The sequence below is a fragment of the Martes martes genome, assembly GCF_963455335.1.
Source record: "Martes martes genome assembly, chromosome: 16".
In the NCBI taxonomy this organism is placed as follows: Eukaryota; Metazoa; Chordata; class Mammalia; order Carnivora; family Mustelidae; genus Martes; species Martes martes.
The window spans coordinates 34,385,298-34,408,457 of record NC_137904.1 but is presented as its reverse complement, the minus strand read 5'-3'; positions in this window follow the sequence as shown (position 1 = coordinate 34,408,457).

The window sequence follows — 23,160 nt, the reverse complement described above, 5'->3', positions numbered from 1 at the left end:
TGTCCTAAATTGTGTTAAGTCAGAAAGAAAGAAGGAAAGAGGAAAAAAGAAAGAGAGAGAGGGAGAGAAGAAAGAGAAAGAAAAAGAGAGAGGGAAGGGAAGGGTAGGAAAAGGAAAGGGAAGGAAGGGAAGGAAGGAAGAGAGGGAGGAAGGGAGGAAGGAGAAAGAGAGAGAGAATGACAGAGAATGAAAGAGAAAGAAAGAAAGAGAAGGAAGGATGGAGGGAGGGAGGGAGGAAGGTGGGAGGGAGGAGGGAGGGAAGAAAGGAGGGCTGGTTGTGAGGACTGAATGAATACATACACATGAAACTCCCACTTAGTTCTGTGCTCAGTACATAATAAGTGCTCAGTAAATGTCTGCCTTGATCATATCAATATTATTACCCAAAGGGAAATTCCTCAGCTCCACTGTTGTTGGTTTGTTGTCATTATTTTTGGTGTGGGAAGTTTTTTGCAGTCTTATCCACATGCTACCGTTTTCAGACTCTGTCCTCTGAAACCCCAACAGAATTCTCTGGCTGGCGGCTGAATGGAGCTCTTACAGATTTCAATCTAGTAGTGGTCCGTCCCTTTGCTGCCCCCCACCATGTTAACAAATTGCTATTGTTTTCCCTGTTTGTGGAAGGCAACGCGGAGTGCAAGTTTCCAAGCCAATCAGTGCATAAAGCAAGGAGCCCCGGCTTCTTCCCACAGACACGGCCCTGCCAGCTGCCGCGCGTCCCTCGTTCACACAGGCAGCCCCTCCGGTTTATGCCTCCCAGCGGGACGGTAATTTTCGGTTCAGGACGAAAGGCTTTGTTTAAATGTGGCGCTTATGTGGTAATAGAGCATATTGCGGGGGTTGTTTTTTCTGAAGGTCAATGTTGAATTTAGTCTCAAAATAAACAAGTCTATCCTCTTGCCTCCTCTCAGAGTTGTGGGTGGGATTGAAAAGGGGGCTGAGGAAGAAGTAAGGAAAAGAGACGGGAGGAGAGTCCAAGGGAGCTTAGAGAAGGGGGAGAAGAACAGGCACCAGTGTCCTCCCCAGGCAACACTAATAATCTACCTCCTGTCTGCCTGAATGATTTTCTAAACTAACAAGGGCAACTGTTCACTGAGAGTCTGTGGTGTCCCAATTTAGTCTTTCCTAGAAAACCCTGTGGCATGTATATGATTGTGTCCATTTTACATATGAGGACACTGAGGCTCAGAGAGGTAAAGTAATCTGCCTCAACTGCACAGCTAGGGAGATTGTCCAGCTGAAGTGGAAACCCAAGTTTCTTAGAGTGCACTGACCATGTTCCGTCTACTGGGCAGCAACTGAGGACTGTTCACTAACACAACTGATGAGAGGAGAATTGTGCGACTGCATATTGCAAACCAAGAATTGATGCAGAGCTTGACATGAACTATAGCAAAGCCGTGTAACATCTGGTATTGGGTCTGCCTCCAAATATATAAAAGTAAATGGTTGCCCTGTGGGAGGATAAGGCTGGGGCAGGAGGCAACAGGACAGGTGGGAGATGATATGGGTCTGGCAGAATGGGACCTGGGGAAACATGAGCCATTGGAGAGTAAGAGGAGGGAGATCTGGGTACTGGGAAGACAGGGGAGCTGATGGGATCTTCCAGAGGTGAGCCTAGAACTAATGGAATATTGCACAAAGAAATCAAAGGAAGCCATGAATCTTGTTGTGTTTGGGGCTGAAATAAGGGTGTGTCACAGGAGCTTTGTGGCTATGGACTGTCACAGCCACCCCCCAGGTGTCCCCAAGTGGTGGTGGTAGACTCTGAGCATAGAGGGGTATGCAGATTTCCCAGCACTCCCGTAAGAAAATTTTTGAAGAGTTTACATTTTCTTTCTAAGAACCTAGCTCAAGACCACCTCTCTGCCTGAAGTGCTCTCCAGGAATTCTTCTTGCCCCGTTATTTTATGATGTGAACACCTTCATCTTGAAACAAATTGAACTGGCTAAAATTGAACCTCTGGATCACCTCTCCAGTCTGTTTCTAGAGAGACTTGAAGAATGAGGAATTAGACAAAATTAGACAATATGGACGCTCTGCTTCCTTGACCGGAATTTTGTAAGGACTTAAAAACCAGTCCTTTGGGGCACCTGGGTGGCTCAGTGGGTTAAGGCTCTGCCTTCGGCTCAGGTCGTGATCTCAGTGTCCTGGGATCGAGTCCCGCATGGGGCTCTCTGCTCGGCAGGGAGCCTGCTTCCTCCTCTCTCTCTGCCTGCCTCTCTGCCTACTTGCGATCTCTGTTGAACAAATAAATAAAATCTTTAAAAACAAAAAACAAAAAAACGGTCCTTTGTCACTTCAAGCCAGTGACATAGCTTTGGGCTTTTTGATGTATTATTCATGTTCTTGTTCATCCCATAGAAGTAGTGATATAAGAACGAAATAGCAATTCTCAAGAAGAGTAATGGCTCGTGATTTAGTGTTTGCATAGCCTCACAACCATGATGCATGCCTAAGGAGTCAAAAGTCAACTCTTATTAAAGCACCACAGTCCACATTAATATGACAGATCAGAAAAGCTCTGAAGGAGCCATTATCGTCCATTACGAAAATAACATTCATTTGCAAAATGAGGAACATACCAAAATGCAAGTTGTTCCAGTTCTTTCAGCTAAATTACACATTAAGCAAGCAGACTTCCTCTTCCAACATTTTGAAATGGTTTAATATGCACTTGGGCTGGCCAAGGCATGGATTTTCTAAGACCGCCCCAAAGGTGAAGAAGCCTGGAAAAACAGGGACCAGGGACGCCTGGGTGGCTCAGTTGGTTGGGCGGCTGCCTTCGGCTCGGGTCATGATCTCAGCGTCCTGGGATCGAGTCCCACATCGGGCTCCTTGCTCGGCGGGGAGCCTGCTTCTCCCTCTGCCTCTGCCTGCCACTCTGTCCGCCTGTGCTCGCTCGCTCTCTCTCTCTAACAAATAAATAAATTAAAAAAAAAAGAGAGAGAGAGAAAAACAGGGACCAATAATGGCCAAGGAGACATTCAACCCTGCTGGAGTGTTAATCAGGTAGTCATGATTATGCTCTGGAACTTCTAGAGGGACAAGACTGACCCCAACAAGAAGCTGTGAATCCCAGCTGGCTTCCTCCAAGAGCTTATTGGCTGCTGACCTCCAGTGGTTTATTGGTTAGAGCTCGGGAATGAACTATAGTGGACGTTTGTTGCTTTTGCCTTTCAAGCATTCATTCATACCCCCTTCTGGTAACAGTTCTGTGAGTTTCCTTTGGGACCCATCGCTTCCCTGTTCTTGGTCCATGCAATAGTAGTGAAGAATGACAACGAATATGCATTAAGCCCTCACCATGAGCAAGACACTGGTCTAAACATTTTGCATACGTTAACTCTTTCAATACTTACTCGAACTCTATGATGGAAGAGCTATTATTATCCCCATTTCAGAGACATGTCATCCAACATAGAGATAAATATATACTTTTCTCTCAAGCGGCAGAAGCAAGACTCACAAATCCAAGCATTTGGCGTCCAGTGTCATGGCCCACCACCACCCCAATTCCATGGACAGGACCATGAAGTAGGCCTGGTCGGTCCAAGCATCATATAGATCTCCCTCCATCAGTGACTGATTCAGAGAGGAACATTTCGGCCGTGCGAGGCCAAGCCTGTCACATCAGCGCAAACCCAAGGAATGATGCTTCAAGAATCAGAAAGTTTCATGTTTGTTTTTTCTGAACATGAACCTGAGACAGGGAAGCTTTGAATGTCTGGGAACCACCGTGTAGATAGAAGCCAAATGAAGCCAGTGCAGATGAGATCAAAAAGAAGGTCTTGATCGTAACACTGGAACCCCTGAAGTGATTATACTCCCTGGCCTTCTCTGTTATATAAGCCAATCAGTTGCCTTCTTATTTAACCCAGTGTGAGTTGGGTTTTCTGACGTTTGCAACATAAATAGTCCTAACTAGTAAAGAAATCAAGTGTTTGTCTAAGAATAATATTTTCCATTTATGCAGCACTGTACAATTGATGAGCTTTTTCATATATGTTTCCTCAACATTACGTTGATTTATTCATCCATTCCATTAATAAATAAACATTTCCTGTTTATCTAATTACAGTCACTGACATAAATCAAGGGGATGCCCATCTCCTCCCCCTTCTAAATGTAGTTACTTCCCATAATTTTGTGCCTATCATTCTTGCAGCATTTACCTATAATTACTATATGTGCTTATGTGTAACTTAGTAAAATATAAGCTCCCCTGAATTAACAATCTATTTATCCAGGAATCCCTGATGTCCTCCTGAGTCCTTGGCATATACTCATTCATTGCTTTACCAACACTTACTAAATACCATGTGTGTCTTCCTTACCATTCTGGGTAGTATGTAACTTGTCATCTTTGGTAGTACCCAACAAAAAGCAATTCTAGCTAATGTCCACAAAATGAAATTCCTGGAGGGATATCAAATAGCTCAGAGAATCACCAGCAGGTCTGGGGAACTAACTGGTAAAATGGATGGGCAGGCACCACGGGAAGCAGGGCGGCCAAAGCACAGACTTAGTTATACCTGAGAAGAGCTGGTTAGGGCATCCAGGCTGCCACTACTAGACACAAAAGGCTCCGAACAGAGCCAGGAGGATGAATCCTAAGCCCTCCCTACTTTTCTGCATTACTAGCTGCAGGTGCAGAGACCCATGCAGGAGCATCCAGTTGGCTGGACTGAGGGCACATCCTGTGCCCCAGCTGTCTCAGGAACAGACAGGGAGTATTTGACTTTCCAGCTTTCTTGCTGGGAGGCAAAACCCTGCCTTTCCTGAAACTCATACCATGGCCATTTCCCCAAACATGTTTTGGAGGCCATGAAGTATTGATTGTCCACTCCAAATGGTGAGCCAAACAGAGAAAACAAATATACAAAAAAAGACATGGTCAAGATGGTCTTTGCCCTCATAAAACTTACTGAGGAAGAGAATCATTGATTAAATAATCAGGCAAGGAGCACAATTACAGCAATGATGAATCCAGTGAAGGAGGGGAATGATATGCCGAAAGGAACATGATGCTATAGTGTGTTTCACTTGTCTGTTGCTGTGTAACAAACAACTCCAAAACTTGGCAGCATAACACAAACATTTATTTTTGTGTCTCATGGTTCTATGGACTGACTGGACTCAGCGAGGTGGTTCTGGCTTGAGTGTCATCATATCATATTGAGGTGGAGTCATGTGAAGGCTCAAGTGGGCTAGACATTCAAGGTACCTCATCTGCATGATTGTCAGTTGATGCTGACTGTCAGTGGGGCCTTAGGATGAGAACACCTACCCACTGCCTCTCCATGTAGCCTGGGCATCTCACAGCATGGCGGCTGGATACTGAGAGTAGTATCCCCAAAGCAAGTGTTCCAAGAGGCCAAGGTAGAAGATGCAAGGTTCTTATGATCTAGTCTCAGAAACTGTACTATGTTGTTTCCGCCACATTCCATTTACCAAAAAGTGAGTCCCAGGACCAGAGTAGATTCAAAGGGAGAAAACTAAAAAAGAAAAAAGTGCGGATGCTAGGAGGTATGGTTCATAGGGTGCCATCTTTGCTCCCACAAACAGCATGTACTAGAAGTACCTGACATAGTGCAAGGGGTCGGGAAAGGTTTCCAAGGAAGTGCCATTGATCTAAGATCTGATAGATGAGTAGAAGTTGATAAGGTAAAGATAATACATCTGTCCAGAGCAGAGGAAACGGTATGTGTAAATGCTCTGTGGCAGTAAGAAGTATGGCACATTTAGGGCGCCTGGGTGGCTCAGTGGGTTAGGGCCTCTGCCTTTGGTTCAGGTCATGATCCCGGGACCCTGGGGTCGAGCCCCGCATCTGGCTCTCTGCTCAGTGGGGAGCCTGCTTCATCCCCCCTCTCTCTCTCTGCCCAGTTGTGATTTCCGTCTGTCAAATGAATAGGGTCTGTGGAAGAAAAAAAAAAAAAGAAGTAGTATGGCGCATTTAGGTACCTAAAGAAAGTGAGTAAGGCTAAAGGGCAGAGACTAAGGCACAATGTGAATCAAGATAAGACAGGAGAGACTGGGTAGTTACCAATTCTCGAAACCCTTCCATAAGTTATGTTAAATATTTTGTTCTTTATCTTAAGAACAATGGAAATATTTTAAAGTGGCCCTCAGAAAATACTAATCAATGAAATGAATTAGTGAATGACTTCATTCAATCATCTACAAATAACTGTTGAACATTGACTATGGGCAGAAATAATGAGTGCTATGAGTAAAATCAACTTGATAAAAGTGGCTGAAAGCAGAGGCTGTTTGACTTCTTTAGAGCTGGTCATGAGAGATGACCTCTCTGAGCACTTGATATTTGAACTGAGATGAATAAGAAGGCACCAGTCGTGACAATTCTGAGGGAAAACATTCCCAGTAGAGGAACATAGCAAGTGCAAAGGCCCTGTGGTAGAAGTGAGCTTGTTGTGCTCAAGGAACAGAAAAAAACGCCAGCATGTCTGGAGCACTGTTGGCCTTATAGGGAAGAATTCGAAAGTGGCTTTCTAAAAATGGCAGGGCCACCAGCAATGCTTTCATATCAGGACAGCATATCACCAAGGCTGTAGCTTTGGTGACTCTGGAATGTCTCCTCCTGCTAGAATGTTTGGAATGCTCTTTCTCCCTGGCCTGGCCCTGCCTGTCCTCGGCTATGAGACTCATCTTTCATCATGTACTTCCAAAGCTCAACAACCCCCAAGGAAGCAATTTGGCAAAATGTTCAAAGAAGCTTAAAGATGTTCATGCTCTTTGATTCAGTGATTCTCTGTCTAGAGATCCAGCCAAAGGAAATAATCATAAATATGGAAGAAGATTATTACATGAAGAAGCTCACCCCAGCATGATTTATAATAATGAAAAATGATAGTAAATCAAATATTCAACCATAGGGGAAAGATTAAGTAAATTAATATATCTCTCCTAGATGTGAGCATTAAAAATTATATTCCTAAAGGACTGAAATGACATCAGGAAATGCTTGTGTTATAATGGCAAGATTAAAAAGCAGGATATAAAATAATATTTTTGTAATTTTTTTTCTTCCACAACAATTATAAAAAATACATGCAGTAAGAAATACTGACAGTAATCAGTTCTTTAAGGGGAGATTACAGGTAATTTCTTCTTCTTCTTTTCCAAGTCTTTCTACTTCCTGTAATGAGTTATTACTTTTAAGATGGAAAATAGATTATAAATCTTGAAAAGGGAAAAAAAAAAAAAACCAGCAATAGCTCCCTGCTGCCTTTAGGATCAGATACAAACACTTTAACGGATATTCAAGTCTTCTATAATCCAGCTACAAATTACATTTTCTACATTAAAAATGTATACTTTTTTGTGTGTCCAAAATTTTGTTTGTTTATTTACCAGAATTCAATATCCCAGTTAACACAAGTTTGCCCTCTTTGCCAGTGGACAATCCTTCTTGATGGTAGACATTTGGGCATGCTATCCTCTTCCCAACTCTGGGCTTAAGAAGGGGAGTGAGGGACAGAGGGAGACCTACGCAGCCTCTGTTTGCTCTCATCTGGCTAAATCCTATCCATCTTTTTTTTTTTTTTTTGGATTATTTATTTATTTATTTTCCTATCCATCTTTCAATACGCACCTGGAGTCACTTATTCTCCAGAGACTTCCCTACGCATACCCTCACTGACCCCTTTTTCTAACCACTGATAGCATTACCATGTCCGTCTATACAGTTCACACTGGGGCCTGAACGCCCCTGGCCTCAACCTGTGCTCGAGTCAAGGTCTGTGTCATTGTCCCCCATATGACTGCTCAGCTCCTGAGCGTCTCCCTGCCTTCATACACCATTCCACCTTGACTGCCAGCACAGAATCATCTTGCCCAACTCACAAGAGTAAATCAGCGTCCCATAAATGAAGACATGAACAACAGTATTTGAACAAGTCTAAGAGACAAATTGTCTTTGGGAAATTTCCCACCACCCCTAGCTCAGGCCTGGTTCCTGGTGGGGATGTCCTTTCTCTGGCGGCAGTCCCCCTCCCTCCGCTCCACCCTGCTCTCCCCACCCACCCACTCCCAACACTCACCAGCTCCAGCTCCAAAGGATTCAGAGGGCAGCGTCAGAGTAAACTCTGCACAGAAACCACGCACACGCCCGCCTACTCTAGAAAGGACCCTTTTGTTTTCTTCCCAATGGGCCCCCATAAATTATGAGCCACAGCCTTTCTTTTTGTAAGTGAGCCTAAGGTTTGTGTAGAGAAGCTGTAGCTCACCGCCAGAAGTGCTTTCCGTGGAAGCAGATTGTCCCCAGTTTCGAGCACATCCCTGCCTTAGGGCAGGCGGCCGTGTTTTCGTGTTTTCGCAAACCACTCTGCTGCTGCGCAAACAGACCGCCCGCCCAGCTCTGTGCTCCCAGGGCGCACACCTGAAGGGCCTTCTCACTCCCTCGGGAGTTCCTGCATTGCCTGCAGTCTGCGAGCAGCCTGCACCGACTGAGCTGAAATGAGTCTTACTTCCTCTCCTTTACTCAGCACCAAGAACAGTGCCCGGCACACAGGGGCCCTGACTTGTGTGTTTGCGGAGCTGCAAGAAAAGGAATGAATGAAAGGCCTCCAAAAGCTCAGAACAAGCTCGTTTCAACGATGGATTTGCAGAATAAAATTACTAGCGTGTGCCCTGTATTCGTTTCCTAGGGCTGACGTTACAAATTACCACAACTTGGTGGCTTAAAACAACAGAAATTTTCTCCTTGACGGTTCTGGAGGCCTGAAGTCTAAAAGCGGGGGGGGGGGGGGGGGGGGGGGGGTCAGCAGGGCCACCCTCCCTCCGAAGGTGCTAAAAGAGGATCCTTATTCGTCTCTTGCAGCTTATGGCGGCCGTGGCTGCATAGCTCTCTTCCCCGCCTCCGTCTTCGTGTGTCCTTTCCCTCTTCGATCTGTGTGTCTCTTCTAGGGACACTTGTCATTGGATTTAGGGCCCACTCAGAGAATCCAGAATGATCTCATCTTGAGATCCTCAACCCAATTACCTATGCAAAGATCCCTTCTCCAAAATGAGGTCATATTCGTAAGCTCTGGGGTTGAGGACACGTCTTTATCTTTTGGGGGGAGGTTACCATTCAACCCAGTAAATGCTTTTTTTATGGTACAGCCATATTGTATTTCCGTTTACCCCAACACCTAGTATTTAGTCAATTTTTTAATTTATTTTTATTCTTTTGCATTTAGTCCATTTTTGAAATGGGACAGATGCCTGGCTGGCTGGATAGATGAATGGATGTTCTGCCACAAACCACAACCCCTAGCACACTTAGTACCTGCTGCACAGTGTGGCTGGGAATGGCTTCTCCAAGCTGGAATGCCACCTCCTGGGAACTTTTCTCCCACTACTGAAGACCGATGCTCCTGGGTTCACACACATACTATCCCTTCAGCATATCCCTGCTGACAACACTGCAACAGCCATTTGAAGAGAGGATACATCATTTTACGTAGATATCTCAGTGTACTAACTACACTGAAAGGTTTAGTCTGTGTTTGCTGAATTAGGTCGTGGCAATTTAAATCAGAAGCCTTAATGATGCACCTGAATTCTGCCCACAGGTTTTCCTGAATAAAATATTACAGGCAAACAACCGTAGATCAGTGGCCCTGAGTTGCCCTCCACTGTGTCTTGAGTTTTTCTTAAAGTCAGCCTTCAAGCAGAGCATCAGGCCCCACGTCTGCTTCCCAGTTTGGCCAGCCCCTCAGGTTAACAGGTGTATAACCAAAATCAAACCTCATTGGTATTCTCGTTGACCCAAACCCAGTGAGGTGATATTCAGCCCGTATTTTACTGTTGAGAGAGTGGAAGACAGCAGGTGTGCTATGCTCTTCCTTACAAATGCACTATTCTGGGGCAAGTGTTCCAATGAGCAGCACTCGTGTAGACCCCAAGGACACAGGTACCCGCAAAGCTTGCATGGCACTTGGAAATGTGCGAGCAAGGGGCATTTTGGGCTCGGCCGGACACACCCTGGGAACGCAGCTATTTTGGCAACTTGAATCCCGTTGTCGGTAGAGGACAGAACAAACTCAAGTTAACCCTAGTTACTTCCTTAGGCTCTGCTCTGTGGGAAGGAGTCAGGCAGGCAGACAGCTGCCACTTGAAATGCCACTCCCCGGGAACAATGCACTTTATTTTTGGAAAGAGGATAACACAAAGGAGAGGAGAGCAATGCCGACAAATATACATTTGCTCTTCTATTTAATGCAAAGCCCCTGCCCCTTCATCACCTCAGTTACCAGTTGTTTGGAGAGGCTAGAATATAGAGACTTGTAAACAGTCACTGGCCCGCATCCCTGCAGAAAACCACCCAGGTCAGCTTTCAAGATGGCACAGCCCACTGCTGTACAGAGCTCTGTAGACAGCACGATCATTTCTGTGCCAGGCTGTTGGCCCACATGGTTACAATTAATGCTTCTATACACCAAATACTCTTCTGGAACCTTCCTATGTAAGAGTCACTCTCTATAGCAATAGTGTCCTAATTATGGCTCTTCATTCCCACAAGAAAAAAGACTAGAGAAAGCTACCCTCCCATTATGTTGACATCATTTTCTGTATCTCTGAGTTTGCTACTTCCCCTACAATTTCAAATATCGCCTTAATCATGCTTACTTACTATAAAGCAAGATCCCACACGAAAAGCCCACTAGCGGAAAAAGCAGCAGAGATGAGGCGGGGGGGGGGGGGGGGGGGCGGGGAAGAAGAAGGAAGACAGAAAGGAAAGAAGGGAAGATGGAAGAAGGAAGGAAGGTAAGAAGAAAGGAAGGAGGGAGGGGAGGTAGGTATGGAGGGAAGGGAAGAATGAAAGGGAAGGAGGGAAGGGAGGAATGACGAGAGAAAGGAAGGAAATGAAGACAAAGACAGAAAAATTTACAAACAGTTCTATAGGGGCAATAGCTATGTTCACCCACTTACCACCGTACACCCCTAACCCAGCACACCTAGTAGCCTGGCATATAGTAAGACCTTAATTACTTAATGAATGACTGAAATAAGAGGGAAAATTATCTAATAACTGAATAGTGTGACAGGCTTAGTTCAAAACTGTCTAACAGTTTCCTTCTTCCATTATTTGGTTCAGGATCCATCTTGTCACTTACTGATTCATTTTTAGGGAAGGGATTGAAAATTTTTAATGAACACCTACAACATGCCACATATTTTGACTTGTTCGCTCCTGTAAAGCCACATAATAAGCCTAACTATTTGGTAAGTGATACGTACATGCCGGAAGAGACTGAGTAGCCTGCCCGTGGTAACATAGCTAATAAGCAGAGGAATGAGAATCTAAGCACAGGCCTGACTGACTACAGAACCGAGCAAATACAACAATATCCTGTTGCTTCTCGGGAGATTACCAAAGGCTATCAGCTGCACGACAGCATCAGCTTCTAAGATGGGACTGGTTTTACTAGGTCTCACCATAACTGAATTTGACTGTGATAAACCCACTGGCATATGTGGAGGAATTCTTCACAATGAGATCTCATCTGTAATGTACACAGTAAGAAGCAGTTAAAAAAAAAAAAGATACTAGCCCATCTGATTTACTCCCCCATGAAATTTCTAAGGAAAAACTGCCTAAGTTAGAATCTAATACTTATTACTTGTTTATTGACTGCTTTCCTTCCAGATTGTCAGCAACTGGCAAGAAAAAGCCACATATTTTTTGCTCACTATTTTAAGCCTAGTAACTAGAACTCTATGGTGGCACTCACTGTTTAATGGACACACGTGCTGGTGATGGATGCCCTATTGGATAGTCTTTTGCTTCCCTGGACTGGGGCTCCAGGCAGGTTTGGATGGTATGTGTGAAACTGTGGAGTGTTGATGAATCAAAACCATGGTCCTGGGAAACAGCTGGAGAAAATAAATCCAGGTTATGGAGAATTATTTCCTCCCACTCGGTTTTATTTCACATTCCTCCCACGTGAAAGGTCCCAAATCAGATGGAAAGTAGCATTTACTAAAATTTCAAGCCCTTTTTAGCTGCAACCCAGCATCCTCCAGTTTCTCAAACACTGTGTATGGTGGCTCCTAACATCAGGACACTGTGAAAGGGTCTTGATCTACCTCGAAGGACTGGGTCTTCAGAGGTCTGGGACCCTGAGCCAACACCAGTTAGCTTTCAGAATTGGAGAGAAGCTGAAAGAACCCTGTTTTCTTTGGGGCATGACGTTTCAAGACGGAAAGAAGCTTGCATATCCTTCTCATTTGTCACTTAAAAAAACTGGCCTCAAGTCACCCACCTCATTGTGAGCAGAGATGAGACTTGATCTGAGGTCTTCTGACAGCCTCTAACCCAAAATTATTTTTACCACCCCAGAGGTAGATATATGGCGCGGGCCAGCACAACATGAAGAGTGGAGCAGACAGCACATGATCACCATCCTCATGAACTAGATGGTCCCTGGTATCCGGAGCTAAGTGGAGGACAAAGAGAGGTGCACACATGTGTGTATCAGGCCAAGGAGGGCAGAAAGGAGAGTGTTTTGAGCTCTGTCTGAGCCAGGCGTAAGTGGAGTTCAGGAAAGACATGAGAAGTAGGATGTTGAGAAAGAAATGGTAGAGACATGGAGTCAAAGACAGAGGTTTGAATACTGAGCCAGCTACTTGCTAGTTCCTGACCTCTGGCAAGTAACTTAACCCCTCTGTGTCTCAGCTTTGTCTTCTGTAGAAAACAGACAATACCGACATCACAAGGTTTTGTCCTCATCAAGTGAAATAATGGATGCAGAATATCTGGCAGAATTCTTGGCATATGGTGTGGCCGTAATAAATCTCACATTTACCCTCCTCCATCACTCTGGGAAATAGGGACAATGGATTAGTTTGTATGAAAAAGACTGGGATATTGTCAGGTGGATGACAACGTTTCATTTACCGTGATTGTGCTGCAGAATGAAAATAAGACTTTCTAAATGTTTTGTCGTCAACAATGAAGTCATGGTTCTCTCCCAAGGGAATCCAGTGCACTGGATCCGGTGCACTCCTCCACTCAGGAGGAGAGAAAGCCTTAGGAACATAGGTGGAATCATACGAAATCCACCCAACCTTCCCAGTTGACTAGACCACGGTTGGACTTTTGAACAAAGGCCCCTCAATCCAGCACCAATAACTATGGACTGTCAAAAAAGAAGACCAGGGCCAACCATATTTTTTTCTCTTTAGAATTTGAACCGAGAAATACCAAGAGGGTGAAGGATTTAGCAGCAAAAGACAAAAGATTGTAAGACAGAAATAAACCAGAGGGATCATGCTGTGACCAAGGTGAAGTTACGAGGGTCAGAAACTAGGAAGTCAAGAAACTATAAACAACAGAAGTTGAGGAAATCAGTCAGTAGGAAGAGGAAAATAAGCCATGGAGAAGAGATGAGTCATGAAAACGGTGGAACACCAGAGTCAAGGTCCATAAGCTCCTGAGGCCAACATTCCTGGAACCACACAGGATTCCAGATGACCTTACAATTCCACTTTCAGTCTCTGTGTGGCCCAGATTCTGGCTCTTCCCAAGACCAGCTGAATAGCTTTCCCTAAACTCCCAGGCACATGTAATCTTGTGACAAACTTATGAATAACTTGAATGAATCTGTTTTTGCGCCCAAACAAGCCTGATGTCAGCCTGCTTGCTATATTCAACACCTAGCATGGATTTCCTGGGATAAGTCCAAGTTTCATTAATTTGCCCTCTATCTTGAAAGGAGATTCATTAAAATCATAATGAAATGTGATTTAGCTCTCACATTTTCTTATGACTTTTTCTGTAAATAAATTTACAAATTAGAGTGGCCTGGTTTCAGGTTTAAGAAATAAGGTCATCTTAATGCTACACCACACAAATGGCTTGGCTCTGTGGAGTAAGGAGGTGGGAAGGGAGGACATTGAGCTCCACTCAAAAGTGCTTTCGGTTGAGTTCATTCAACAGAATCCTACAAAAAAATCATAAAGAAGAATAAATAATGAAGTTCCATAAGGGTGGATAATATGTCTGACTTATTCATTCTATGTCACCAGTACCTGGCACCAAGACTAGAGCCTAAACAACACTCCAAACATCTTAACTGAAAAAAGAAAAGAAGGAAAAAAGGGAGAAAAAGGAAGGAAGGAGGGCAGAAGCCATGAAATATGGCTCTCAGATCTCCTGCTACCCAAAGCATAATTGACTGATAGCTCCAGCTGCTGGGATCTGAATGCATCACTATGCGAGCACAGAGACCATGCATCCCACGGCTGCTCTCAAAGAGTAAGCTTGGCAGGAGTACTAAGGCAGACAGTTCCCATAAATTGTGGGACTCTTCTGATGGGGATCTCTGAAGGACTCCCCAGAGACCTAGCTGAAAATTTGTTAGGACTGCACTGCCGCCTAAGACTCTACCTATCCAGCCTTCCTTCCTCTCTCCTTCACAGGTGGGAGACCTGCATCATTGGGAGAGATCTAACATCTCTCCCAAGCTCCTCTGGCCTCCTCTCCTTTGCTTCCTCACAGGTATTTCTCCCCTAAATCTAAACCATCTTAGCATCTACATTCTAGAGGACCCAATCAAAGCAGGGAGGAAGGACATGGAGCATGGCTATGTTTGGAACTAGCCTACCCACAGTTCTTGAGGTTGGAATCATGAGGCAGGTTTCTCAGTTCTGTGCCCAGCAGTATGGCTGAAGTTAGAATGACCTGCTTGACACACACACCCACATCCTGTCTCTGCCCTGCTCTGCCTTACTCTGCATCCAGGGAGGCTGACCCTTGTGGCCTTTGTCTTCTGGGCTCTTCCATTGGCTGGCTTCAGGTTGGGTTTGGCCATTGGGAGGCTCCAGGAGGAGAATGGAGGTCAGGGAGAGAGGGTGAGCAGGACATTTCTTCCCTGCTCCTCCCTGCTTCACTTCTGCCAATAACTGCTTTCCTCATGAAGACAGCTCCTAGCAAGTGACTGCCATTCTGTTGTTCCAGCTAAGATTTCAGCAACCATTTGATAGAAAAGAGTTTGGTTTATTGTTAGGTTGATAGCACGAATGGTCAGTTATTGGTCTCCCTGTGTCCATCTTTTGCCGTGCAACTTCCTGGTTGCCTCCCACGCTGATGCTGGTCATGGCCATGTAGTCTGCTTTGGCTGGTAGGAAAGCAGAAGTTTAAACAATAGTACTGGGATGATTCTACTTCCTCTTTTCTTCTGTGCTTTTACCATGAGATGGTAGCAGCCTCACACCATGGCTGGCTCAGCTTGCCGGAGGATTACAAGGAGAGTCCAGTCTTCCCAGCCAACGCTTCCTGTCCCAGCCAATGGCCAGCCAACCCCCTAACATATGAAAATGCTTGACCAAGATCAGCAGAGTCACCTACGAGATCCACAGCTGACTGCAGAACATGACTAAGCCCAGCTAAGACTTCAGGAACTATCTGGTAAACCCTGGATTCATGAGCAATAATAAATATTTATTCTTTCAAGCCAGTGAGCTTTGGGTGGCTATTTACATAGCATCATTATTGCAATAGGTAACTGATACAATTTCTTAATTGGTTTTCATTGGAGGAAGTAAAACTGCCCAGCCAGACTGGCTCTGGGGTTGGGGAGGAAGGGAAGCTGGGGAAGGAGGAGTTGGCAAGGACTTCTTGCAGGGGACAAGTTGCTGCTCTCTTATGAAAGGACCAACCATCCAAGGATCTCTTCCTGACTGACTTTCCTTAGCCCAACCAGAACTAAGTCAAATGTTAGGGGCCCAAGGAAATCATTCTGGAGGGATGAGACAAGAACACAACTCTCAGGCTATAGGACAGAGATGCACTGAAGGCCAAATTCCAAATGAGGATAGAATTCCACCAATTCCAGAGAATCCCATCAATGCTAGAGCAGGATCCAGGGGGCTGAGGACTGCTAAGAAAAAAATAGAGTGGGTCCACTGGCTAAGGACCTAGAAAAACCTCTATATGGTCCACACCCTGAGGAGGAGACAAAGCCTTGGGATTGAGAATCACCAGGCAGAATTGCACCTAGAACAGAGGGTACAGATCTGATCCAGCCTTAAGCATGGGTATGACAGAATGGTCATATCTCCCTGTGAGTCAGAGATCTGGAGTTTTGCTGGTGATGCTCTCTTCCCCCAGAGAGGGCCACCATAATCTATCAACGCTCCTGGGAAGTACATCCAGAGTTGAAAATGAAGCTAGGAAGGAATTCACCACAAAAAGTCTAGAGGGACTACATATTCATCTAGCTGAAAAGGTGACATCTCACATTCAGGTTCTCTGTGGCTTCGTTAACAAACAACCTCCAAATGCAAAGTCTGAAAACAATACCATTTTATCATATCTCGCATGTCTGTGGGTCAAGATTTGGGGCAAGGCACAGCTGGCTGGTTAGTCTGTTTCATGGGATATCAACAAAGGCCACTCAGTGGTACTCACCTGGTGGGCAGAGATGAGACAGCTTCACTTCCCCATCTGACCCCTGCGTGGGAGTTGCCAGCAGGCTGGGCTCAGCACCACAGTACCAGGGTAACCAAGCATCCAACATGGCCGCTCAGGGTTCCCAGAGAGAGGATCCCAAGAATTTGTAGCCACCTTTAATTTACCTCACCATGATGTAAGTAAATTGTCTCCACAGTTGGTTTTCACCTTCCAGAAGATGTATACAGCAATCCCTAGGATTGAGAGAAAATATTAGCATTTCAATGCATATTTATTTTCTCTTAAAACATAAATTAACTATCCTATTTAATACCCACATCGTCACTGGCAGTATTGCTTGGTCTATACGTTACACGTCCCGTAGCACAAACAGCACAAAGCACACTGAGATTGAGTGGGGACGCTCACACCAAGGAGCTCACAGTGATACCCTCCCTGGTTTGCTTGATTTCAGAGCATCACTGTGTATTATAATTCACATGTGCCTATTTAAGTAGACTAATGCTTTCTATTACTGGTTTAGGCTGAATATTTGTGTCCCCCCCCCCATTCATATGTTGCAATCTTAATCCCCAATGTGATGGTATTTGGAGGTGGGGCCTCAAGAGGTGATTAGGTCATAAGGGAAGATAAGGGGTCCCAGAGAGTTCCCTCTCCCCTCCCACCATGGGAGGGCACAACAAGAAGTCAGCAGGGTACAACTTGGAGGAAAGTTGTCACCAGAACCCGGCCACGCCAGCACCCTCAGCTCGGACCCGCAGCTAAAGGTGAGAGAGAAATTCTGCCGTCTATAAGCCACCCGGTCAGGTGGTACTTGGTTATTGCAGCCTCAACAGACTAAGACAATTATTTGATTTTAGCCAAACTCATCTCCACAAAATGGACAGATGGCTTAAAAGAATTCTTGCAAAAAATGTATAAGTGGAGGACAAGTCCGATAGTGCAAGGGAGCAATCAGAACACGGGAGATGATCCCACTGATCCCACTTCTAGTAGGAGCTCTCTGCCACCTGCATCATCAAACATGAGGGAACTGTCATAAAATCAAATTACTAAAAACACTATTTGCAAAATAAGTGGCTGTAAATCTACCTTTGTTAACAATTAACTTTATCCCAAAGGCATATTGGCTAATGTGTATTTTGCTAGCCCTATTAGCAAGGCACATAAAACACGATTAATTTTATTTTTATTCTTAAATTTCCTACTTCTGAATATATTTCTATAATTGTGTAATACATCTGCACAGCGGCTATATATATACATACATATATATATATAATTTATAAATATGTGAGTAATACACAACTGTGGTGATATACACAATTAAAAAATTATTTTACTGATAAAAGGATGATCAAAAATATTTGAAAACCACCACTGGCAAAAACAGACAGGTAGCAAAGTCAGTGGTCAAAAAGAGTGGAGACAATATGGGGAGGAATGAGGACAAAGGAGGTGAATTTTTTTTCAAGATTTTTATCTATTTGGGAGAGAGAAGCATGAGAGAGAACAGAGAGCACAAGCAGGGAAGGGGGGAGGAAAGGAGCAGAGGGGGGGAAGCAGACTCCCTGCAGAGCAAGGAGCCTGATGTGGGTCTCAATTCCAGAACCCTGAGATCATGATCTCAGCCAAAGGCCCATGGTTAACCAACTGAGCCACCCAGGCACCCCTGGAGCAGATGAATGCCCCTAGACAGATCATCTCCTGATAGGAATATTTGAACCTCCTTATGAACATCTATAGCTTCTGATAGGACATCAGTTGTGGCTCCCATAGCCTCACTGGCTAGTCACATGTTACCATGATTTCTGGGCTAGTCTCATCCCCAGCCCCTTCCAGCCTAACCCCCGAAGAAGAGACTCAGACCTGGGATCACCTACTACTCACCTCCACCCTAGCAGAATCTGTTTGCAGCTTAGGCACTGCTTCATTTGGGAGTCTGTTCCCATCTCCCTTCACTCCTGGACCGCCTGGCAACCTCCATGTTCCCAGAGCACTGATCTTCCATCCCGGCACTATATTCTAATCCCACTACTATACAATCTGGCATCGTACTTCCACTGTCTGTTTTCCAACTAGACTATGAGCTCCTTGAGGGCAGAGATTTCACCTTATTCGTTTTCATAGCCCCAGGTCTGGCACACGATGGGAGTTCAATAAGTGTGTGTTGAATAAACACACGAGAATGATAGAGGTGGGACTGAAGACCACCATCATGCATGATGTTCATAAAACGATTGTCCCCGATTCCCTTCCTAGTTCCTGTCTTCTCCTCAGAAACACCCGTTTAGTTGTCCAAGGCTGAGCCACGAGCCACTACCTTTGTTTTAGACAGGACTCTGCCAGTAAGAGCTCAAACTAGTTTAGAATTTAAAAAGAAGGGATGAGGGGACTCTTTTGACTTATTTAACCAGGAAATCTAAAGATGAACCTGGCTTCAAGCATAACTAGATCCAGGAATTCTGGCGTGATCCACAGGCGCCTCTCCCATTCTCTCCCCCATTCCCTGGTCATGACACTGTGTGTCACCTTCATTCTCTCTTATTCTATAAATAGGTCTTCCCCAAAACGTAAAGAAGATGCCTATCAGCCATCTTCAGTTCATACCCTTTCAGGCCTTTGACCTAAAAGCAAGCCACCTTCTCCATCATATCCAAAGTCCCAAGGCGAAAGAAAGAAAATAAAAGTTCTAGGTAAGGATCCTGATAGGTCCAGCTTGGGTCAAACGTCCATGCTGTGAAGGAAATGGAGTTCTGTGATTGGCAGATAAGACTATGTCCCGCCCCTACATCCACAGGCAGGAGAGCCTGTGATAGGCTGTGTCACCGAATCATGTGATTGAGAAATGGGAGCAATGTTTTAAAGGATGGACCAGGCATGGAGGGGAGGGGCGGGGCAAGGTGAGGGCGGGATGAGGGCGGGGCGGGGGCGAGGGCGGGGCTGGTGGGGAGGAGGAGGGTGTGCTGCTGGACAGACAGAAAAACAGATGTCTTCTCCAAAACGCTCTGGAAATTGACCTGCATAAACCCCACTACTTCCTGGAAAATTCAGGCCCAATTTTTGGGCTAAGGGAGGGAGGGGGGTGGGAATCCTTGCGACAAACCACTTTCTCCCTGCGCCTGCCCATAGCCTTCTTCAAAGGGGATTTTGTTTCTCATTTAAGTTCCTACCAAAATGACGACGCTGGGTGGTCAAGCTTTCAAGCCCCCCTCAGAGCCTGCAGCCAGGCCCTGACAAGCAAGCCCAGCCCCACTCTGGGCCCAAGAAGCCTCTTACCACAGGGCCTCAGTTAGCTACGGGATCTGTTGTGCCAGGCCCCAGGGCCATTCTGAAGGCCAGCACCGCACTGCTCCAGGGGGCCGTCTCCTGCCAAAGTGTGATCGGCAGGCCTCTGTTCCCAAACGCTTCGTGGCTGGAAGACGGGTCTCAGCCTGGCTTTGACAGCCGGGCCCCTGGCCTGGCTGGGGGCTGCGGATCAACGGCACTTTGTCAGCCCCGGCAGGCACACCTTCTAGAAGCTAAAGTGCATAGTGAATGGAGGCGTCTGCAGAGCTCCTGGCCTGGGCAGGCCCTCTGCGTGTTTGGGTAAAGAAATATGCAGCTTGAGCTGTAGCCATTGCTGCCTGAGCCGCCGAGCTGCAATCAACATCAACACCACAAGGACACAATATTTTCTCCCAATTTACAACACGTTCATTTATTTTGGAATTTCTGTGCCAGCTGAGGCTACAGGGCGGTGACAGTGGAAAAGTTGTCCTGGGGCCAAGCAAAAGAGAGGGTTGCAACTGAGCTCCTGTTCTGAAAAAGGGTGCTCGAAAGCAGCAAAAAGCAAGCACGGCTAAGAGGATGACCTTCACCAGACAGCAGCCCACAGACCACGGTGTCCAGGAGGCAGGGGAGACTACTGATCGCGAGGGCCACTGTTGCTCCTTACCAGGAGGGTCTGCAGAGAGGTGACTGGACCTCAGGGGTCCCAGGGAAATTATTGACACCTCGGGGATTTTCATTATTTCATTATTTCATTATACAATGAAATGTATGCCTTCTTTCTCAAAGTTCTCTAGGGAGTCAGAGATCATGCGATTTTGAAGGCCAGCCTGTAGCCTCCAAAAGCAGGCATTGCTGGAAAATAACATGGAATTTGGAGGGAGAGAGAAGGACTTGAGTTTGAACTTTTCACACCCCTTACTTACTGAGCATCTTTGGCCAAATGTTTTACCTCTTGTAGTTTCCAGTCCACATCTGTTTTTAAATGGACATAATAACATCTCACCAGCAAAACTATCATGGGAAGTTGGCTTACTTATTGAAGGACACAGTATAATGCCCAACTCTCTGTGGGCACTCAGCCCATGATAGTTCTGACCCCTTGTCTTCCTGTTTTTAATTGACCTATTTTAGACGCTCCCCACTTGGCTTTATAGCATACTTGTAAAACAGACGAAGATGTTCCCAGGATATAACGCTGGTTTTCTGTGCTCCCTGTGATGAAGAACTTCTCCAGATTGCTGACACTCCATGGAAGGAGGCAGTGGTGGGGAAGAGGATGGATTCCACTGTGGTGAGCAATGACCTTGCCCCCAACAACGCATCCCTAGGAAAGACCCACTCCAGTTACTGTCACAAGAGCCCTCAACAGAAAGGTCAGTCTGAGACACAGGAAGGCTGTCATCTGGAGCTGCCTTCCCCCGAGAACCTCTCCAAGCAAGGAACTTGCTTCTCCTCAACTCAAGGCAAAAAGGAAGGGCAACTCAAGGGCACCATTCTCAGCCTACTGAAAGAAAACTGATGTCTGCCAAGAGAAAGTGACTACTTAATGTGTTGTAAGTAGTAAGGAGCAAGGACAGCTAAATAAAGTTGATTCTTAGTATCCATGGTAGCTGTGATCTAGAAAGACACCTGAATTAGCTAAGACTGAACCATGGCTCTAGAGGAAATGAGGGTTAGGTCCCTGTGAACCTCTGTTCTGTGAACCAGTCAATCCCTAACCCTGTTTTATGAGTGTTTCTGTTTAACGTTTTATGTAATATACGTTGCTGACTCTTTAAGACTGAACTCATGCCCAACAGGGCCATAATTCATACTGGAACAAGGCTTATCCAATACATGCCATTTTTCCATATGGCACCTCACAGCCTTCGTGTGCTTAGGAGCACGAGAGAACACTTGAGCACCACACCTGAGGGCCATTTTTAAACAGCACAATCACCAAAGAAAGGCAGGAGTGCAAAATGTGGCAGTAAACAGACCATGGAAAGGACAGTCTCAAGAGCTAAAACAAGAAGGCAAAGAACCATCTTGTTTGACTTCAGCTAAAACATGCCCATTGGGCAACTTGATCTTCCCCTGCTCTGTGTATGTCCACGAATGACCACCAAAGTACTGGAGTACCGAGACATTTTGATGAGCAAAAAGAGTTGCTATTAACAATTACACCAGGACAACAGGTGTAAACTAGAAAGGTCCCAAGCAAATCAGGATGTACGATCACCCTAATTTTAGCCTTTGAGGGCCCTTTGAGAATCTGATGAAAGCCATGATGACACACATTCTTTGCAGACATTCCCAAAGAAATCAGACCTGAGGGTTCCTCAGGTTACACACCTGAGCCTGAGAGAGCAATTAAAAAGAATAACATACAAACTGCAGTGTGGTAAAACAGGCCTAAAACTTGAGGCCAAAGTAAGGATGAGATGAGCTTAAGGAGGGGAGCACTCCTCGGGGACCCTAGGCATTCATAGATGAAGTCACTATTGACATACATTTGTCTATCAGGGCCACTGTCTCTTTGTCCTAGATACAAATTCATTCTAAATTTGAATTCAGACACCAAGAGTCTAGACAGGGAAGGGAATGAAAATAAGCCATGGGGAATCCTGAAAGCTCGACATGGGTGTGCTCAAAGCCTACCCATTATCCCCTACCAAAGGCTCCCTGCTCAGTACTAATGCAAAAGGTCAGGCACAGAAAGTATCAATTCCCCTGTGATGGGTTGTATCCCTTGGGTTGATGGGGGCTGAGGGCTGCTATCTTTAATCCCTGGCCACACTCCCGCCTGCTTTGCTCACCTCCTCACTTGGGAGAGCACAGCTGCCCAGATGTGTGTTTCCCATTAACTCCGCTGGCTCTAGCCTGAGATGAAGGAGACATTTTCATGCCAAATTAAGAACGACTTGGAAATGTGCATTGTGTTGGGAGAATTGGCCTTTTCAAAGGGGTATAAAAACGAGGGAAGCTGATTTCATCACCCTGCCTGCAGACAGGCCATCAAAGCATCCTGCCTCTGTGAAGCAGGCAGGCCACCTCTGCTCTTTCCCCTTTACAGACTGTGTTAGCATCTCCATTATTTACCCCCAGGGTGGGATAAAGGCGCCATGCAAAGGCTAAGATCTTTAAACTGCCTTGAGTGCCCATTAAGCACATTAATAACATCCACCATCGTGAGTCTTACCAATATAATTTCCGACTTCAAGCCGGGTGTGAAAAAAAAAAAAAGGAAGTCAGCTGAGTTTATCAACCGAGAAGACCACCTTAAATTAGAAGAGATTACATGGCAATGGGAAAAGGAGAGAGGTAGCTGAGAAGACAGGGAACATTCTCAGCCATTATTTGGCTACTATTTACCCTCCCCTGGCCCTCCCACTCCCTACCCTACCTCCCACTCCCTACCCCAGCCTCCCTCACCTCCCAACCTGCCCTGTGTCATTGGAGGGAATGGACTGAGCCCATCTTA